General features: G+C 35.9%; 1 long non-coding RNA gene across 1 annotated transcript in view; it reads left to right on the top strand.

Annotated features, from left to right (window-relative positions):
- The window catches only part of LOC141541361 (uncharacterized), a 135,075-nt gene that overhangs the window by 59,033 nt on the left and 58,301 nt on the right, over positions 1-17,741 (top strand). The window contains exon 2 of the long non-coding RNA XR_012481761.1: positions 11,122-11,305. This is a non-coding gene — a long non-coding RNA (uncharacterized LOC141541361). The remainder of the gene's footprint in view (positions 1-11,121; positions 11,306-17,741) is intronic.

Raw genomic sequence — 17,741 nt, forward strand, 5'->3', positions numbered from 1 at the left:
GGAAATGCTTTCTGTAACCTCCAGGGGAGAGGATGTTCAAACCTGGGATCAGTTATGTCTCAGTTTGGGGGTGGGAGTTGGCAGAGAACAGATGTGTTTTTCTTTATTTTCAAAATAAGTTTTAAAAGTCATGTCCTGTTTTAACTACCTACGGGTGTCCTTTTCAGATACTTTAAAAAAAAGTTTACTAATGCCTTTTGTTTTTACAATGCATTCATTTCTGGATTGTACTCCCACCCCAAAGAATTTAATCTCTCTTTTTAACAAAGAAAACAGTTAAGCAAAAACAATCTTTGCCAGACCAAATCTGATAACGAATGCAACATTTTGGCCCTATACTCCTCTGTTCCTGATTTTTCTCCTTGTTTTATAAGTTTTACTGTTGTTGCTATTATATCTATACTTAAGCAGAAATTGTGATCTCATCAGTTCTGTCTTTGCCCCTGCAGATCAAAAATCCACTCATAATTTTATATTCCAAAATTTAGATATTTGCCTGGTGTGGAAGGCAGTTAGGGTTAAGTAATTTGCCAGGGTCACACAGCTAGAAAATGTTAAGTAATCTGAGCTGGATTTGGATTCAGTTTCTTCTGACTCTAGGGTGAGTGCTATATCCACTGAACCATCTAGCTGCTCCTTGGTGAACATTCTTTTTTTTTATTATTAATTTAATAATTATACATTTTTTTGACAGTATATATGCATGAATAATTTTTTATAACATTATCCCTTATATTCATTTTTCCAGATTTTCCCCTCCCTCCCTCTACTCCCTCTCCTAGATGACAGGCAATCCCATACATTTTACATGTGTTACAGTATAACCTAGATATAATATATGTGTGTAAATCCAATTTTCTTGTTGCACGTTAAGTATTGGATTCCAAAGGTATAAGTAACCTGGGTAGATAGACAGTAGTGCTAATATTTTACATTCAATTCCCAGTGTTCCTTCTCTGGGTGTAGTTATTTCTGTCCATCATTGATCAGCTAGAAGTGAGTTGGATCTTCTTTATGTTGAAGATATCCACTTCCATCAGAATACATCTTCATATAGTATTGTTGTTGAAGTGTATAGTGATCTTCTGGTTCTGCTCATTTCACTCAGCATCAGTTCATGCAAGTCTCTCCAAGCCTTTCTGAATTCATCCTGCTGGTCATTTCTTACAGAACAATAATATTCCATAGCCTTCATATACTTGGTGAACATTCTTAACATAAAAGTGATGTCACAATGAGCCAAGCCTAGGATGATGTGGGTCAAGAGTTTGATTAGAACTGTAGGCTCATCAATTTGGAACTGTACTCAAAGGGCTATCAAAATATGCATATCTTTTGATCCAGCAGACTTTCCACTAGGCCTGTATCCCAAAGAGATCATAAAGGAGGGAAAAGAACCCACATATTTGTGGCAGCCCTTTTAGTAGTGGCAAGAAACTGGAAACTGAATGGATGCCATCAGTTGGAGAATGGCCAAATAAGTAATGATATATGAATGTTATGGAATATTATTGTTTTGTAAGAAATGACCAACAGGATGATTTCAGAAAGGCCTGAAGAGACTTATAGGAACTGATGCTAAGTGAAGTGAGCAGAACCAGGAGATCATTGAACAAGGCAATAGCAAGATTATACAATGATCAATTCTGACAGACATGGCTCTTTTTAACTATGAGATGATTCAGAACAGTTCCTGTAGTCTTGTGATGAAGAAAGCCATCTGCACCCAGAGAACTGAGTGTGCATCACAGCATAGTATTTTCAGTCTTTTTATTGTTGTTTGCTTGCATTTTGTTTTCTTTCTCATTTTCCTCCTTTTTGATCTGATTTTTCTTGTGCAGTATAATTGTGGAAATATGTGAAGAAGAATTGCACATGTTTAACATATATTGGATTACTTGACATCTAGGGGCAGGGAGTAGGGGAAGGGAGAGAAAAATTTGGAACACAAGGTTTTTCAAGGGTGAATGTTGAAAATTATCTATGCATATGTTTTGAAAATAAAAAGCTTTAATTAAAAAAAAAAAGAACTACAGGATCATGTGCAAGCTGAGCCTAAAAAATAGGAGAATGTAGTTAGGGGACTTTGTCAGACTAGGAATGAGTTCACAGAAATGGGAGTCTAAAAAAATAGATACAAAACTGGGACAGTAGGATCATAAATACAAAGTAAGGGCAGCTAGGTAGTGTAGTGGATAAAATACTAGCCTTAGAGTCAGGAATATCTGAGTTCAAATCTAACTTCAGAAACTTATTAGTGGACATGTCATTTAATCCTGTTTACCTCAGTTCCTTCATTTGTAAAATGAACTCGAGAAGGAAATGGCAAAATACTCCAATATTTTTGCCAAGAAAATCTCAATGGGCTCACAAAAAATCAGATATGGCTGAACAACAACAAATGTATAAAGTCCAAATCAGTTCCAAGGGGGACGGTGAAGGCCACATTACAGGCAGGCTTCAGAGGCCTATGTGAATAATTAAGTTGTTAGGAAAGCCCAACAGCAGGAGATAGAGATACAGGTAATAGAAAAACTGGAGTATCAGGGGTAGAAAGCCCAGTCATGAAGGACTGGAACATAAAGATTTCAAACTATCCATGGGTCTTCCTTCCTCTGGTCTCCACTGCCCTCAATTCATCCTTCTCATAGATATGCAAATAATTTTTTCAATCTTCCCATTCCAAATTCAGGTTCAAAACTTTCATTGACTCTGGCTTCTTGATAGTAGGATAAAATGGAGGATTTCTGGAAGATGGAAGAGTAGGTTGGTAAATTTCAAGCTCTCCAGATTTCTCCCCACAAATAAAACAAACGTGCATCTCAAGATGAACATAGACTGATAAAAAAAATCAAGAAAATTTGGAGCAGAACAGGGGTCCTCCAGGTACAATCTGAGAATATCTAAAGAAAGATTCTGGGTTGGGCATTAACTTGTGTGAAGTGCAAACATCTCCAGGCTAACTCCTCAGAAACAGCAGGGAGTGCCCCCAAGTGGGGAGCCCTGGTGCTAGCTGGGTGTTACTGGAGCTTCAGCAGGAACCACAGAAACTTTTACCTCCTGATCTGTTTGTGAAATCGGTGTTGGAGTTGGTGAAGATTGAGTGAATATCAACTGATTAGGAATTCCAGGCCCAGCTGTGCTGCTGGGAGAAGCAGCCCTGGGCAAGAAGGTGAGTATGTGTATGTGAAGTATGAGTATGTGTGGGGGGCAGGGATGCTGCTGGCTTTGAGTACTGGAGGGCAGAGCTCTTAGTTTGGGGTTCCTGGTCAGAAAGGAAAGCTTCAAAGAAACTTGAGGCACCATCCCCCATCCCCTTTAGAGGTATTTACACTAATATCACTTACTGGAAAAAAAAAAAAGTACCAGCAAAGAAGAAAGACTCCTCCCCCCCATAGAAACTTGTTATGCAAACAGGGAAGATTAGGGTTCATCTTTAGAGGAGGATACTGAAGTAAAATGACTTTCTACCCAATGAGTAAAGTAAAATGGCTCCCTGCCCAAAGAGAATTTATAAAATAACTCAAAAAAGAATTTAAAAATCAAATGAAAGGCATTGAGAAAAAAACTAAAAAAATTTTAAAATCCAAGAAAAACAAGAAAATTATGATAAATGTTAACTAGAGAAGGGGATACATAGGTTCAAAGATGAAAATAACTTCAAAAATTGGAATTGAGCAAGGGGAAGTCAGTGAAACTATGAGAGACCATGAAATAACAAAACGGATTAGAAAGAATAAAAAAAATAGAACAGAATGTGATGTATAAGAAAAACAACAGATCAAGGAAAAAAATAAGAATAATTGGACTGCCTGAAAATTGTGACCAAAAAAGAACCTTGATATAACAATACAAGAAATAATCCAAGAAAATTGTCCTGGAATGATAGAACATGAGGGGAAGGTAGAAATAGAAAAAAATCCATCAAGTACCATTTCACTGAGATCCTTTGTGGAAAATACATAGGAATATTATTGCCAAATTTTGAAACCCCCAGATCAAAGAGAAAATGTTACAAGAAACAAGGAAAAAAAATTCAAATACAATGGAGCTACAATTAGAATTGTACAGCAGCATCCACAATAAATGATCACAGGTCTTTTATCTACTACCAACAATCAAAAGAACTAAGCTCGCTACCAAAATTATCATATTCAACAAAATTATCTATAATATTGGATGAGAAAAAATGGACATTCAACAAACTTACAGATGTATGTATATCATTAAGGGTGTAATACCCCCCAAAAGAAATAAATCTGGGAGGGATGAGTGTATAGGAAGCAAAGAGTATGGCAAGAAGACAAAAGAGGAATCAATGGGTGGGGGAAGATTAAGTAATAGCAAGGCAAGTTGGGAGCAAAATTAAAGCAAAGAATCAGCAGGGATAGGAAAAATATGTGTGTGTGTATCTTTGTATGTGTATATATATATTTACATATATATATACATAAATATATTCTTTTTTAACTATAGCTTACTTGGGGGTTGGGGGAGGATGAAATAGGGAAAAAAGAATAAAGTAAAAAAAAGGGTGTGCAACAGAGAACAAAAGAGTAATTTACAAGGAAGTAAAGAAAAGATGGACATTCATGAATATAATTTGTTCTACATGTATATATATATGTATATATATATATATATATATGCATTTTCTTGAACTGGTAATTTGTTGTTCTATATTTTGAATCCTCTCTGACATTCCAATGGGCACATGACAACGTTTTCTTTTGTTTTGTATTCCTTTTGTAGTTTTCTTTTTTCTTGTTCTGTTTTTTTTAAAGAATAAAAATTAAAAATAATAGAAAAAAGTAATTTAAAAAAGATAGTAGGATGTAAGAATTACTTCATCTCACATTCAAGAATTTCCACAAATCTTCCTCCAAATCATCTTTTGATGTTTCTCTTGTTGTTAACCCTGAGAGCTAAATACTACTATTATCCCTATTTTACAGATGGGGAATCTGAGGCATACTTAAATAACTTGTCCAGGGGCGCACAACTAATCTATGTTTGTGGCTGTATTTGAATTCAGGTATTCACAACTCCAGGTTCAGCTCTCTGTTTATAACCATCATCAACCTACCTCTTCTTACTTTTTATTTCTATCTTGCAGAATCTTTCTCTTTCTTCAAGGTTAAGTCCAAGTGCTAGGTCTTCATGAAGCTTTTCTGTGTACCTCTAGCCTAAGAATAATTCTTAAATTTTTCATTGCATTTTTGTCCTTAATATAGGTTATAATACCTATCATTATGCATAGCTCATAATACAAGCTGCTTGAGGGTTTGGATAGTGTCATTTTTACATTTGTATCTTTCCACCTAGCTCAATGCCTTGCAAATCATAAGCAATTAATGTTTCTGAATTGCACTAAATAGAACAGAAGGCAAGAAGCTCAGTACCAATGACCAGATCACAAAGGTTTAGAGTAGACCAGAAGTAAGAACTGTAACAGTTTTAACATTCCTTCTGCCTTGGATCAGGCTTTCTCCTAGAGTTTGGGATAGAACTGACATTTTAACTTTAAGCAGACTCATTTGTCAAAGTTTGAATCCTGTAGGGTGTCTATTCAGATGCATGTTGAAATCTGGGCAATAGACATTCTACATGCATTGGTCATTCCTGTGTGGATAATTAGGCCAAACTCCTTTGAGTGATTACAGGCCTCTTCCAGGAGGCTTTATAATGCAGCTTATTGCAATAGAACAATGTCATCAGCAAACGGGAGCATCTGGAGAATCTTATCATCCACAGAGAATTCCTTCCTGGCCCAAATTTTTCATTGGATCTCCTTCATTAAAGTGACAAACACCTTTGGTAAATATATGAATTTCTGTTTTTAGAAGATCTTTGAGCAGTTATTTCTTTTTTGAAATCTTCTATAGAATCCTGAATCATTTGGGGGTATATGGATAAATGGGAGTGCATTTTGTTGTAAAAAAAAAAGCCTGTGATGTGATTTTTATCTTACTAAATCAAATACATTTTGGTAAGCAACAAACAATAAGCATGATGGGATGTTCTATTTTTACATTTTTCAATTATTTTTGAGATGATAAAGATGTGGTACATTATTGAAACTCATCCCCTTGTTCCTATTAAGATCTTCATTCAGGATTTTCTCACCAATGACTCATAAAGATTTTGCAGAGGTAAAAATGAACCCTAGAAAGATAACATTTTTTTTAAAATAAAGTTTTAAATTTTTATACATTTATTCATTTAGATGTGGAAGAGACTTTAGGACTTATTTGATCCAACATTCTTTTTAACAGATGAGGAAATTGAGACTCAGAGAGAAGTCTCACACACAAAGACAGACACATACACATACAGAACTAATTCAAACAGAGCTCCCCCAATTTTGTATCTTGAACTCTCTCTACAATGGATTGCCTCTTATATATATGACAATCTTGAAATTAAAATAGTAATTATAAGAGCTTACATTTATATAATACTTTGGGGATTACTATTTTCACGCCAGGATTATCTAAAACATTGAGCACTTTAGCTGTTATCTAGGGGCCCTAAGCTCCTGATTGATGAAAGTTCTCCATAACTGACCCACCTCACTTTCTACCTCTAGTTCTAAAGATATTAATCAAATCAGCACTAATATTTCTGGAAAGGATGGGACAATCAATCACCCTTTGGCTCCACTCCCCCATCTCTGTAACATTTCAGACCAAAATGCCCTTTTCTGACCACACTTCCATATCTCTATTGTATTTCCCAGTTAGAATGTAAGCTTCCTGAGGGCAGACACTGCCTTGCTTTTTAAAAATTTATATTTGTATCCTTAGTCTTTATTAAGATACCTAGCACCTAATAAGGGCTTAATTCATGCTTTTTCATTCATTGATTTACAAAGATGTAATTAAATTGTCAATTCATGTCAATATGTTATACATAGGCTGAAAAAAGGTTGATCTTGTTCTTTGTTCTTAAGCTGTCACTACCTATGTGACCGAATCTTTCTGAGCCTTAGTTTTCCATTCTTTAAAATAAATGACTTAGATTATATGAATCCCAAAGGTTCTTCTTACCTCAAAAATCCTTGTTCCTAAGATGTTTTAGGGAAAATCTGGACAAAAATTTCATAGATGAGGAGGTGCCAAGGAGTGTAATTTTCCCATAAATTCTTCATAGAACATCTCCCCAACATATCAGACATCTTTTTATTGATCATTTTTTTGCTTTTATGGAGTTCCAAAGTGCCACTTGGGAGGTCCATCTGTTATCTTTCATTCTCACTAATGAATTAATCAGATAAAAGGAATCCACATTAACTACTAGCTAATTAATGTGTTTCCTTTCCTTGGTAACATAATGCCTTAAAATGCAGATGTTGATGAAAGGCCTCTATAGACTCATGTAAAGGGTAACATTTTCCATCATCCTACTTAGTAGGTATGGAGGATATTTTGGAGTAGACACATAATAACAGCCAGCATTTATGGGGTGACAGGTTTGCAAAGTGATATTTTACATGTATATGCATATACACATATAGCACATATGCATATATCTGTACATATGTATATAACTAGATAGCTCTTTGATAGATGTGTGTATATATGTACCAAAGTGATATGTATTTATGTATATATGCATATATACACAAACATATAAATTTATATTTTATACATATACACACATTGCATGTATGTGTATATATGATATATATATATATATATATATGTATGTGTGTGTGTGTGTGTGTGTGTGTAGCTTTATATATTTATATAAGTGGGGGGAAAGAGTACCTAGGTGATATAATGGATAGAGTGCCACGCCTGGGGTCAAGAAGAATCATTTTCTTGAGTTAAAATCAAGCCTCTGACACTTATTAGCTAGTAACTTTACCTTGTTTGCCCAGTTTCCTCATCTATAAAATGAACTGGAGAAGAAAATGGTAAAACACTTCAATATCTTTATTGAGAAAATCTTAAATGGGATCATGATGAGTTGGACATGACTAAAATGACTGAACAACAACATGTAGTTAGTACTTTTTGGCCTCATGTTGATGTTCTACCCATACCTGTGGTGATTGATCCCATATTACACATTATAAACCCATATTACACATGTAAATCATCTCAATTCACACAACAACTGGGGAAGGTAGATTCTTTAGGCACTCACTTTATAGAAGATAAAGCTGAGATTGAAAGATTAAACCACTTGTTTGGGGTCATACAACTAGTTACATGGGTTTCTGAGACATGATTTAAACTGAAGACTTGGGATGGAGAATACTATCCACATCCAGAGAGAGAACTATAAGGGGCAGCTAGGTGGCGCAGTGGATAGAGCACTAGCCTTGAATTCAAGAGGACCTGAGTTCAAATCTGATCTCAGACACTTAACACTTCCTAGCTGTGTGACCCTGGGCAAGTCACTTAACCCCAGCCTAAAAAAAAAAAAAAAAAAAAAACAGAGAGAGAACTATGGAGACTGAATGTGGATTGAAGAATAGTATTTTCACCTTTGCTTGCTTTCTTGCTTGCTTTTTCTTTCTTGTGGTTTTTTTTTTTTTCATTTGGTCTGATTTTTCTTGAACCAATGACAACTATGGAAATGTATTTAAAAGATTACACATGTTTAGTCTATATTGATTACATACTGTTTTGGGGAGGGAGGAGGTAAAGGAAAGAAGGGAAAATTTGGAATACAAAGTCTTACAAAAATGAATGTTGAAAACTATCTTTACATGTATGTGGAGAAATAAATATTTTTTGAGAAATTAAGAAAAAAAATCAAGAAATAAATAAACAAGCAAACAAATAAATAAACTGAGGTCTTCCTGACTCTGCAGTTAGCTCTCTAGATACTATACTACTCAATTGCCTTTTGGGTCCTCAAATACCATTAGATAGGCAGCCACATTCTGTGCTTACGTCTATTATGTCTATCAAAGAAACTATTAAATAGCTCTATGTCTGTTTCCCCATAATTGACCAGAAAAATTCCTTAGACAATGAATCAGGGGCTTTCAGGAGTTCAGGCTGTGGCTGTGTCTTTTATTCAACTTAAAAAATAGTATACTGGAAAGAGCTCTGGATCTGGTGTGAGAGCACATGTATTAATATGTTTTGTAAACCTTAACACACTATATACATATTAGCTACTAGTATCATCAAGGATAGTAACTGAACCCATGATTTCATTCCAGGTAAGAAATTCCCTCTACTAATGCAGGGTGATACCTTCTCTGAAATTTAACATGTCAACATAATTCCTTAGTTAAGTGGCTAGACCAGGTATCACATAGCTGGTCTTGAATTCAGGTCTGCTAGGTTTCAGGCTGCCTCTTTCTATAGTCTATTTTTTTAAAAAAGGCAGTTGAAGTTAAGTGACATGCTTGAGGTCACACAGCTATTAAATATCTCAGGCTGGGTTTAAGCTCAGATCATCCTGAATTCAGGGCTAGTGCTTTATTCATTGCACCATCTTGCTGCCCCTCTAGTAGCTATCTTAATGCTGAGTTTTCAGTGTTATTGTCCTCTAAAAGAGGTATATGCTAGCAAGGTATGTACTCTTGGGCCCAAGGGAAAATGGCAGATCAGTTGTTGTAGGAATCCAACTCTGGCCAGGTTTCCTTAATTTCCTGCCTTTCTTGAATTTTGGGATAGTATTACAGTACTTAGGGCATTTTCCCCCCAAACCAGGAAGACTCTAAAAACATCCTTCAAGACCTACACAGCAATCCTTATTGGAAATAGATTATCCCAGGGCTGAGAGTAAACACTCACACAGTCAATAATGAAAAAAAAAACCCTCAGATCTTCTTTAGAGCCTAAACATAGAACTACATTCTGTTTGGAGGAAAAATGATGTAGGCAGAGCAGTCTGAGGCATTAACTTTTTATTACCATGTCCAGCAAAGTAGGATTTGGAGAGAAGTAGAGTGATATCAAACCATGTGTGGCCTGTGGGTCATATTTTAAATGCTCACATTATAAGTCAAGATGAAATGTGTCTTATAAGTACAACTCTAACTAGATTAAAAGCCCATAATTTAATTTCAACCACACAATTATAAAAACGTAGATTAGATAAACTGTAAGATTTCAACAGAGACTGAATGCTTCTGTCAGGAGGCCCCCTGGCTAAAATTATCTGGGGGCTTTCTGGGCCCTACTCCAGATTTGGCTTGTCTCTGCCACAGACATTGTATGCATTTTGTTATCCATAAATTCTAATTCCCCAGCTCTTGCTTTGTGGCTATCAAAGCTCTGTCCTTTGAGGAGCAAAGGTTTCCAAGAGCTCCTTCTGTCTAATGGGATGCTAATTCTGCCAGTGTCTCTTCTCCCTGTGGTCATAATAGATCACATTACTTTAAGGCTTCTGGAGACATCATAGTGCCTTTCCAAGAATTAAACTGGGCCTTTTTAAAGGAAGAAGATTTCTGTAAAAGGACTGTTATCCTAAATGGAGAGAATGAAGTAAGATGCTCAATTTGGACTTGAAAAGGGTCAGAGAGAACATGTTGCTGCACCTAACACCTCTTCCCCAGGTTATCTCCATACCACAACCAGATCCTCTTTCACTTTAGAAGTCCCAAGGACAGGTCTTTTCCTTTAGCTGAAATCCTTCTGTTGTTTGGTCATGATCAGGATAGGAAGCCCCTGTGTCCTTCCAATATTCTGAAAACTATTTGGTTATGAATCTGTACCTAAAACATAAATGCATTTTTAAAAGTTAACTACATTTGTTGCATGAATCTTTGTGGGTTGGGGATGGGGGAAAGATGGCCTGTTTACCAATATGTTGGCTCTTGAGACCATGGATATGACCAAAGAGCAGATTTATCTCTGGTCAAGAATCATTTGGTGATCTACCTTTGAAGCTCACCCATTCCTCACTCAGCATAATTGTTCCCTGAACATCTGGCTCCATTCCCTATTGCCAGGAGACTCCAGGGATCTTGGTTAATAGCTAGCATCAGCTATGAAACCCCATGGAAGTAAATAAAAATAAAAGAAAGTAAATAAACACAGAAATAATAGTTTAATCCCCTCCTTTCTCCCTTGTTCTCCCCTCTCCTCCTATGACATTTGCAAGTTTAACAGGCACACACTGAATTGGTCTCCTTCTTGCTCTCTCTTATAGGCAAATCCTCCTGCCTGGGTGCATTCCTGAGTAATGCATCACTAGGGGGTCTGTTGCTTGGGTGATATATTAGCATGATGCATCCCTTGGAGTTGCCCTGCACAAGTGATGCATTGGGCTCCAACAGAATGTCAGCCTCTCATAGCACCACGTCAACCAGCAAAGAACAAGCTCTGGACACTTGGTACATTTTAATTTATTATTTTGGAAACCTAACACTATTTCTTAACTTGGCAGGTTTTTCCTTCTTTTTCTTCTTCTTTTAAGAACAGCTGCATTACCACTGGAACTTGAGGGGGTGGTTGTTTTGAGACTCCAAAGCTGACAGGGAGAAAATAAAAGTCAGATTATTTCAAGAAGGAAATGATCCTTGGATAACATCTAAGAGAACTGGACAGATGACTTTCATCAGTTCTCCGGAAATCTGTAGGTGGCAGCTCTTCTGTAGGCATGAGGTTAAAGGGCCAGTGGCACCTTAGCATTTCATTTTCTGAAACATCCTCCCAAGAACAAGGAGTTTTCCTTAAGCTCTTAAAGCCACTTGTTTATGAGGCTCTGAGATCTCTTTCTTAGTTGAGTCAGGACTCATAGTGGGAGAGCTGCTGCTGCTAGTACTTACTGCAAGTCCAGCTCTTACTGCAAAGCCATCTGTCCTTTTAAGATACTGAGGCCAGAGGGCCAATGAGCCATCCAAAAATTCTTATTCTCATAAATCCTATGATTGAATTCCAAGGCAACAGCTCTATAAAATCTGTCATCATCACCACCATGATCATTTACAGAATGCTTTAATATTTACAAATCACTTTATAAATGTTTCCTTTTATTTACCTCAGTTTCTCCAACTATAAAATGGGAATAATAACAGCACCTACCTCATAGTATTGTTGTAAGAATCATATGAGATAATATTTATAAAATGCTTAGCATAGTGCCTAGCACATGATAGATGTTATTTCATTTTATTTTAATTAAAGATTTTTATTTTCAAAATATATACATGGATACCTTTTTACATACACCCTTTTTTCCCCTTCTCTCTCCTCCTCCCCATTACCCTAGCAAGCAATCCAATATAGGTTAAACGTATGCAATTCTTTTCATCATGCTGCATAAAAAAATCAGATCAAGAGGGAAAAAACACCATGGAAAAGAGAAAAAAAACCAAGCAAACAAACAACAACAAAAAAAAGTTGAAAATATGTGTTTTGATCCACATTCAGCTCCATAGTTCTCTCTGGATGTGATGGCTCTTTCTATCACAAGTCTCTTGGAATTACCCGGAATCACCTCTTTGTTGAAAAGAGCCAAGTCCATCACAGTTGATCATCATGTAATCTTGTGTCACCATGTACAATGTTCTCTTGGTTCTGTTCACTCAATTCATGTATGTCTTTCCAGGCTTTTTTTAAATCAGCCAGTTCATCATTTATTATTGAACAAAAGTATTCTAATTATATTTATATATCATAACTTATTCAATTCTCTAACTGATGGGCATCCAACTCAGTTTTCAGTACCTTGCCACTACAAAAAGGGCAGCTATGAACATTTTTGCACATGTAGGTCCTTTTTTGAAATGATTCAGACACAGTCAGGGCATTGCTGGATCAAAGGGTATGTATGTATAGCTTTATGGCCCTTTGGACATAGTTCCATATTGATCTCCAGAATGGTTGGTTCAGTTCACAACTCAACAATACATTAGTGTACTAGTTTTCCCACGTTCCTTCTAACATTTATCATTATTTTTTTCCTAACATCTTAGCCATTCTGAGAGGTATGAAGTATCTCAGAGTTATCTTATTTTGCATTTCTCTAATCAATAGTGATTTAGAGCATGTTTTCATATGATTAGCATGGCTTTAACTTCTTTCTTTGAAAATTATTTATATCCTTTGACTATTTATCAGTTGGGAAATGGCTTATATTCTTAGAATTCCCTATATATTTTAGAAATGAGGCATTTATCAGGAATACTGTATGTAAATTCTTCCCCCTCCCACCTCCCCACTCCAGCTTTCTGCTTCCCTTCTAATCTTGGCTGCATTGATTTTGTTTGTAATTTAATTTAATGTAATAAGAATTATCCATTTTGCATTTCAAAATGTTCTCTAATACTTCTTTTACCATAAATTCCTCCCTTCACAAATCTGAGGTAGACTATCCCTTGTTTTCCTAATTTGCTTACAGTATCATCCTTTATGTACAAAATATGACCTTATCTTGGTATAGGGTGTTAGATGCTGGTCAATGCCTAGTTTCTGCCACAGTTCTTATCCCAGAATCTGGGATCTTTGGGTTTATTAAGCAGTAGATTACTATAATTATTGGCTATTGTGTCTTGTGAACTTAACCTATTTCATTGCTCCACTACTCTATTTCTTAGCCAGTATGGTAGATGTTATATAAATATTTAATCTTTTCATCTTCTCTCATCTCATTTCATCCTCACAATAATCCCGGGTGCCAGATACTATTATTATCTCCATAAAACAGATGAGGAAATTGAGATTTAGAGAGGTTAAATGGTTGATCCAGGGTCACACAGTTAAGTGTCTAAGGGAGGATTCAAACTTAGAGCTTCCGAATACCAAGCCCAGTAGTTTAACCACTTTGCCACTTAGCTTACAAGAACAACATTTAGATAATATTGTTAGGTCTTACATATATTGTCTCATGTGGACTGCACATGATAAGTTTGACAAGGATCCTTATTTTATCATCTTATAGAGAAATCAAGTGACTTCCCCCTGATCACACTCAAATAAGTGTTGGAAGCAATACATTTTGTCTCTGAAAAGACTATCTTCCTGAGTTTCTGTGGCTGTAGAAATCAATCACTTAATAGTCAGCCTTCTAGTGACCGATTTCTCCACACTAAGCCGGTCCTCAGTTATCAACTGAGACATTGTCAGTGGCTGCAACTGTATTCAATGTCTTTCCAGTTGTGAATGCCTATAAAGAAGCCTTAATAGTGGGATTAGGAAATATCATCTTTGCTTTTCTAAACAAGCCAATTCTTATTTTTTTTGTCCTGTGATTAAATTCCAAAGCAGTATTTCCATAAAACCCATTTCATCATTACTATCATCATTATCATCACCACTGACATTTACCTAGTTCTTTAAGATCTTTGGAACACTTTACATGCAGCATGTCCCAAAAGTTTTTGTGCAGTTTTGAGTTTAATACCAACTACCAGCAATTCAGCAAAGTAGCTTTAGTAGCTTAAAACCACCCTAAGATTTTTGTTACATCCTGAATAATGCTTCATATTTAGCCATGTGAATGAAATAAGCTCTACTGGCATTTTGTAGATGAGGAAATTTCTTCATCTATAAATAGATGAGCTCTTCCAACAATCTTATATATCACTTCTATCTTTCCTAAGTGAAGGATTAGTAGGAAAAAGATGTGAGAGGAGAAGAAAATGGATTGGGTAGGTGATTTCCAAGGGGGCTCAGATCTATAAAGAAATTCATTAAAAATGGAAAGGAAAAAAGTTGGAGAAATTGAGAAAAATTGAAAAAGAATAATCTATAGATCTAGCTTTAATTTCTGGTTACTATAGATCTAGCTTTAATTTCTGGTTACTTCAAAAGAAAACTGAAAGGAAAGAGGGTAAAATCAAGAAGAATGAAAGAGTTCTTAATGAATTTTTCACTTGTGGACCACAACATACCTTTTATTTTATTATCTCTTAAAGTCTGTCCAAGCTCATGTTCATTGCTTCTATGATATTATCTATCCATCTCACCTGCTTTTGCCTCTGATCTTTCTCAAGATCAGGTCTTTTCTAGTAAGTCCTATCTTCTCATTATAAAGCCAGTGTATTTAAGCCTCAGATTCAATTTGTTTCTCCGATGAATAGTCAATTAATTTGTGTATTGACTTATTTATTTATTTAGTTTTGCTGAGACAATTGGGGTTAAGTGGCTTGCCTAGGGTCACAAACTAAGAAATGTTAGGTGCCATTTAACTGCCTCATTTTGATCTTCTTAAGGGACTCTCAAAAGTCTTCTCCAGCACCATAACTCAAAAACATCAATTCTATGGCACTCAGTTTTCCTGATAATCCAACTCTCATTGTCATAAATTACCACTGGAAGAAGATATCTTTGACTAAACAGACCTTTTTCAGTAACATGATATACCTTCTGTTTAGCATGCTGTCCAGATTTACTCTGGCTTTCCTTCCAAGGAGCAAATACTTCATGGCCAAGGAAATCCCATGGATAATATTAAGATAAAAAAGTAGGAACCTTCAAAGAAGGATTAAAGGAAGATTTGAAGAGGAGGAAAAAGAGAGAGTGGTTGGCAACCCCAGATAACTAGGAAAGGGTAAACAGAACACAATGATGAATAAAGCAAATGGTGGTATGGATTGGTGGGTAGGACAAATTGGTGAAACAGGAGGTTGTTACAAATCCTGGTTTTGATGGGATGTGACTGTAGAGTTATTGAGTCAATAAAGAAAGGAAGTTGTATATGATTGTCAAGAAGCTAAAATCTAATAACAGATTGTAAAAGTCTTAGGAGGTACTAAGAGGCAAGGCATAAATACCTATAAATAGTGGAATGTTTTTAAAATTAAAAATTTCAACTAATATAGAGAGTAGGGTGAACTTTATAATGACTTTCAGTGAATGGTTTGTGTTTTTGTTACATACAAATTACTGCTATCTATCTTCTAAGTATTGATTTGTCTATCTCTTGGAAGAATTAAAAAAAAAACTCTCCATACTCCAAATCATCATGGACAGTGGAGTTTGAATTTTTTTTTTAAATGAAGGAGGGCTTCTTTAGTAGGGGTTGGGAGGGAAAAGGTGTGAATTGAAGGAAAAATTTGATCCTTGTCATGAAATTAAAAGAAAAAAACAATAAGTATGCATTTAAAAGTGAAGAAACAAATTTGAGGCTCTTTCAGAAAAGGAGGGAGCTGTGTGCTCTGAGAAGGAAGTTGCTTATTCTCCAAGGAATGATATAGTGGAGGCACAGAAACTATCAAGTGAGAGATTATCTAGTAAGATTAAAAGAACAAAGAGCAGTGGTGTTGGTAATTCCCTGCTCAGGAGCGTTTGTCAACCTGATAACAACAGCAGAATGTTTGTGGTCTTCCTGGACATGTATCCAAGACATAACAGCAAACCTCGTAAGACTATCAAAACAGATGGCTACTACCCACTTCTAGTGATTGATGTGGGCACTGATGATAAGGCTAGAAGTAACCCAGGAAATATGGCCAAAGATGATGAAATTTTAGGCATGAAATTGAAGACCTCAGGGGCAGAATGAGTGTTTTCCTCATCAATCCCCTTTGAAGGCAAAGGAAGCAGAAGAGAAAATTTGATTTGTGACATGATCAGCTGGCTAAGAGCCTGGACTATTGCAATAGCCAGCTAGATGGTTGGTTTGCCTGCCACAGGTCACTCCTCACTCTAGTACCTTCTACATTCAGCTGGCAATAATCTTCCTAAAGCACAGGTCTGGCCTTGTCATCCCCCTACTCAATAAACCCAGTAATTCAATAAATTCAATAAAATAGCTGCTATCACCTCCTAGGATGAAATATGAAATCCTCTGTTTAGAAGTTAAAGCCTTTCACAACTCCTTGCCTCTCTCCATCCCATACTCCTTCTGAGTTTTCTTACACTTTCCAACACCCACATATTCTGTCATCTAGGGATGCTGGCCTTCTTGCTGTTTCTCAAACAAGACAATTTATCTCTTAGCTCCAGGAATTTTTACTTGCACTCCCTCAGGAATGAAATGCTCTTTCTCCTCATCCCTGCCTCATGGCTTCTCTGGCTTCCTTCAAGCCCCAGCTAAGTTTCCTCTTTCTATAGAAAGCCATTCCTGAGCCTCCTTAATTCTTGTGCTTGCCTTCTAAAGATTATTTTCAATTTATTCTATATGTAGCTTTTTTTTGCACATAAATGTTTGCATATTGACTTCCCCATTGCACTGTAAGCTCCTTGAGAACAGAGATTGTCTTTTGCCTTTCTTTATATCTTTAGAGCTGACAGATACTAGGCACTTAATTTTTTTTATTAATTAAGAAGATGTTGTCTGAAAATGGCATTTGTACTTTTGGACCATAGCCTAACTTTATAGGGATGACAGTCTCCTGCCCAGGAATGAAGTACACTGAGCAGAGTCTAGTAAGAATGTATTTACAAGTAATCTTGCTATTTAAACAGATAAAAATGATGAAAGAAGTCTTGTTAAAAATGTGTGCTCCACATATATTGTATCTAGGTTATATTGTAACACATGTAAAATATATGGGATTGCCTGTCATTAAGGGGAGGGAGTAGAAGGAGGGAGGGGATAATTTGGAAAAATGAATACAAGGGATAAGGTTATAAAAAAATTACTCATGCATATATAATGTCAAAAAATTATAAATAAAATTTTAAAAAATGTGTTCTCCTTGAGAACAGCATATGATTTTTGCTTTTCTTTTTATTGCTGATGCCTGGCACATAGTAAATAATTAATAAATATATGCTTACTGATTAATTGAATGATCTTTCACTTCCTCCATGATGCTGGATAAATAGGGAGTTATTGTAATAGCTTAGAGAGAGGAACCTGACCTAACAGCAACCTGTGAG

The sequence above is a fragment of the Sminthopsis crassicaudata genome, chromosome 4, assembly GCF_048593235.1.
Source record: "Sminthopsis crassicaudata isolate SCR6 chromosome 4, ASM4859323v1, whole genome shotgun sequence".
NCBI classification, from domain to species: domain Eukaryota; kingdom Metazoa; phylum Chordata; class Mammalia; order Dasyuromorphia; family Dasyuridae; genus Sminthopsis; species Sminthopsis crassicaudata.